Source organism: Blastomyces gilchristii, assembly GCF_000003855.2.
Source record: "Blastomyces gilchristii SLH14081 genomic scaffold supercont1.15, whole genome shotgun sequence".
Classification (NCBI taxonomy): domain Eukaryota; kingdom Fungi; phylum Ascomycota; class Eurotiomycetes; order Onygenales; family Ajellomycetaceae; genus Blastomyces; species Blastomyces gilchristii.
This window is the reverse complement of record NW_003101668.1, coordinates 550,002-555,012: the sequence shown is the minus strand read 5'-3', so window position 1 is coordinate 555,012 and position 5,011 is coordinate 550,002.

Below are 5,011 nucleotides of genomic sequence, written 5' to 3'. Positions count from 1 at the left end.
CACTCTCAGATCTCTTAAGAGAAATAGATGCAAATCTGTAAAAGAAGAAGTTTTATTCAATCATCTAAAATACTATGTGTGAGAAGGCTTTTCTCACACTGAGAGAATATGTAATAACATTCTCAGTACTTATTTAATCAGATTGTGATAAACCTTTCTACATTGAGATAAACATATTCAAATGAGCTATCAGAGGCGCTTTTCTAGAGATGAGCAAGAATGACCAGCTGCACTCAGTGATATATAATAGTAGAAAACTATCAGACACTGAGCTCAATTACTCAGTGTATGAAAAGAAATTACTAGTGATCAAGCACACACTGATATTATAAGATAGATATATTAACAATAGATATATAACAACAGTGATTATAGATTATAAAAGTCTCATCTATCTATAATTAATAATAAAACCTTTCAAATACTTAGTATATTGAATCTCAGAGTTTCAAGTGTATAATCTTAATATTAAATACTGAAAGAAGTCAGACACTGTGATATCTGACACAATCAGTCACAGACTCAATTTCATGAGTGAGAGTTCTGTAAATCAGATATAAGAAAAGTTTGCATTAAATATACTAAGAGAATACAAGGAATCAGAATGAGTGAATTCAATAATCTCTTACTTAGAGAATAACAAGATATTAAATAATAAGCATCTTGTAAGAGTAGTGGAAGAGATGTTTTCAAACTTTAAACTGAGGAAATTGAAAAACAATGTTATGCTTTATTATGATCTAGAATATGTGAAAGCTCTCTATCTAGAATATTCATTTAGACACAACTTGATGACTCATATACACAAGAAATTCAGTTACTTAGAAAGCTCTGAACTTATGAGTATACTTGAATTAAGAGTGTACTGATCAAGCATGACTTAGAATATTCAGATATACACTCACAAGTGCCTGAATTATTAGGTTGTAAAAGAATCTAGAAAAGAGTTAGAATATAAGAAAGTATAACATCAGATGAAATGTATAATATAACTGTTTAAACAATGAGAGATGAATCTCAGAGACATATTACTGTAAATATTAAATGAAAATCATTGAATAATCACTGTTATTGACTACACTACTGACTGATCAGTTATAAAAGTAGTTTCAGAAGTAACAGAGAAGATAATAACAAAGTTTCTACATAATAAGATCTATATCAACTATAGAATGCTGTGTGAGATTCTAATTGATAATAGTGTAAATCTCATAGAAGAAGTAGTGAGACATTTCATAAGCTAGTTACAGACAAGACATCATAGAACAACATTATATCATTTACAGATAAACAGAAAAGTGAAACACTTGAATGAAATCTTGAGTAACATGCTGATAAAATATCTAGTGAGCAAGTCTATGAGACTATGAAATGAATATCTCAGATAGATGCTATTAGTCACACAGATTCAATAGCATGTAGTCTTCAAGTATTCATTATTCTACCTGTTGTATGAATTGCATCCACGCATCTCAGAGAATGCTTTGAAAAAGATGAAAGAGAAAACAGCAGTTGCAGATGCATCAGTTACAGATGCAGCAGAAACAATAGTTGCAGATATAACAGTTACAGATACAGCAGTCACAGACACAGAATCAAGATTGAAAGAGATCAGTCATGCATATATAAAAGCTAACAAGTTACTTTTGAATCAAGCAATTCAATCAAAAAGAATACAAGACTCACTAGTTAAGAAATCAAGTCTCAAGATAAGAATATGAGTTCTCATACATAATGAGAGTTCTGACAAGTTTCAACCTAGATGATTTAAATGATATAAAATACTCAAATTACATTCTCTGAGAATATACACATTGAAAGAATCAGAGAGACAGATCTTATATAACTTAATAAATAATTCATATCTTATAAAGACAAAGATGCAAGATCTGAGTAGATTATAATTATTCATAGCACTATCATCAGTGTTGAAAAAGAAGAAGCTTATAATTAAAAAGTCTCATGAAGTAAGAGAAATCATAGACACTTACAAATTAGATGATCTCACTTATTTCAATCTTTTCATAATTATAAGAAAACAATGAGAAGCAATGAAGAAATCAGATAAATATTACACTTTAATAAGTGATAAGACTGTAGCTGATCATATAATAACACACTGCAGACAGCAGATATAACATAGTAAAGAGTGATCTCAAAGCAGCAGACTTGTATATGAGTCAGATCACAGAAGAAAAAGAGATTCAGAGTTGAATTCAACTGTTTATATCAGTTCAATCACAGAGATAACAGAGAATGAATTATCTGAAACATTCACAGACATATAAGATCAAGTCATCTTAATCTCTGAAAACACTCAGAGATTAGATGAAGTTAGTTTCAATGAGCTGTTCACTGTAGTGATCTGAGTAAGTAAAGAGAGATAGCATAATACATAAGACAGAATTACAAGATGAAAGCTGCTGAACCTAGTCACTGAACACTGTACTATATAGAGATTATGTAAGAGTAGTAACTAGCAGACAAAGAAAAAGTGTAAGAAAGGAAAAAGATAATGAATTAATTATCAATTATAAGAGTCAGCTGTAAAAAGATAAATGTTATTATATATATCTCATTCATTTTCATATATTATATATTTAATCTATTTTCAACATTACATCATCTGAAAAACACTAAAAATAAGGAAAATCTCAAAACTCAAGATTCATAAGAGATTCAAGAACTGTAAGTCACTCTTATAATAATATTATACATATCTTCAATTCCTCTATTACTCTGTATATAACATTAATATTGTTTATCACAAGATTGACAGAAATGTCAATATAGAAATGTGTACATGTATGTGTAGAAAAATTGAAGAAGAGCACAGAACTCACAGAATTAGAAGTCAGAGTAGAGAGAACAGAGATGAAAGAAATAGAAGAAGAAGAAGATACAGAATCAGATAAATGATGATAGAAGTCACTCAGAGCTGAATACTTATAACTCAGTATGCACACAATCTTTCTCACAAAGAAGAGAGAGAAAGTGCTGAGAGAAGCTTAAGAGTAGAAGAGAATAGTTTCAGCAGCATTATCATCTTCAATTAAAATGATCTCTGATGTTAAAGTAACTAAGAACTATTATTAGTATATGAAACTGTAAAAGCAGAGATAATAATTACTGAATAAATATCTACTGATCTTAGAATTGTATGTATAATTACAATATATACAAGACTTGTCAGAAAGAGAGAGAGAAACACAGAGAAATACAGAAAGTAGAACATAGCATGTAAACAGCTCATTTTCATGACAACATCTCAGATAAGATATACAAGTCTTATACTCATAAGTGTAAAAGAGTACAATATTCGCATTCTTATTTCTGAAAATATAGATATTCTTCATCTGTATTACAAAGTCAGATAATAAATATCAGAGAATAGATTAATATAAATCTATTATCTTAAAGAAATTCATCAGAGCAGATATACTTATAATATTAAACTTTACAGTTATAAAAGGTTTCTTAATATCTGTGAATATTATAACTTCATATATAATTAAACTTATAACAATTTTCTCTAAGAACAGAAAAATCAGTATTAGAAAGAAAATATGAAAAAGAAAAAAACTTACAATCTTAATACTATTAAGAGAGAGAATGATTCTCTGATATGAATGAATAATTGTTTTATTATAAATATTTAAAATAAATCTAATAATCAGTATCTGTAATCAAGCTTTAAATAGTTATATTATATACTGTTTTTATATAATAAATCATTCTAGAGATCAGTAAGAAGAGTGAGAGTGTATACACTGAGAAGTGTAATTTATCAAGTCTATATAACATCTTCTTAAAACAGAATGAGCTGATAATAAAAGCAGAGATAGTAGAAGCAGAGAGAGCAGAAGTAGTGAGAGTGAGAGTTATAGAAACAGAGATAGCAGAAGCGGGAGAATCAGACACAGAGATAGATATGAGAGATTGAGAGAAGATGGCAGAGAAAGATATAGAGAGAAATATGAGAGACTTAGTCACATATAACACAGACAATTTCTTTACTATTACATCTCTCAAGTTCTCAACTGATAATTCAACATTAAGATCATGATTATCAGTGAATGTGAATCTGTCAACACAGAAAGATTCTATGTGAATTAAAACAAACATCAGTATCTGTGTTCATATAAAACACAATCAAGAACATGATCAGATGCTGCTGAAAAAAAAAAGTTGAGAGTATATAAGAAGATGAAGAAGATATGTCATTCATAATAGTATATTCTGATAATTATTAGAAGATAAACAAGTTCTGATCACATTCTACAATGCATTACACTTACTGCTAATAAACTGCCTGATATGAGTACTACAATGATACTTGTTATGAGAACAAGAAATCATTGTCAGAAACATGTACAATGTGATAAATAAACAGATAGAAGATGTTGAACAGAAGAAGAGACAGAAATCTTGAAGAAGATGATGATATTTGATAATAACAATGATAAAGAAAATGATTGAAGAATAAGAAAAGTTAGTGAATAAGTAATATAATATAGTGAAAGTTTCTTTGTAAGAGTATACACAAAACACTAGCTGAATCAGAGATAGATAGACTAGCTTCTGAAATCATGAATTTCACATTTTATTCTATTTAATCTGATCTCATACATTTCTTGATGTGAATTCTGCTGAGACTAGTTATCAAAGAAACATGCAAAGTAACTATATATCAGATCTTAAAATGAAATTATGACTTGAAAAAAATGAGAAAATGATCTCATTTGGTTTCATTTAGTCTCATTCTTAGCATAAAAGTTACTATTTTTAGACATTTTTAAGGTTTTTTTTTAGACTATTTTTAAATTTTTTAAAAAGAACACTTTTTTGATAATACTTCAAATGAGATTTATAGGAGATTTAAAAGCAATAAAAATAATTTTAAATTTGAGAAGTGAGAATCATGATCTTCATTGGAAAAATGGAAATAAGGAGAGAAAGTATAGTCTCATTGATATCTGTATTAGACGTACTAATCGAATGTTTAAAACTG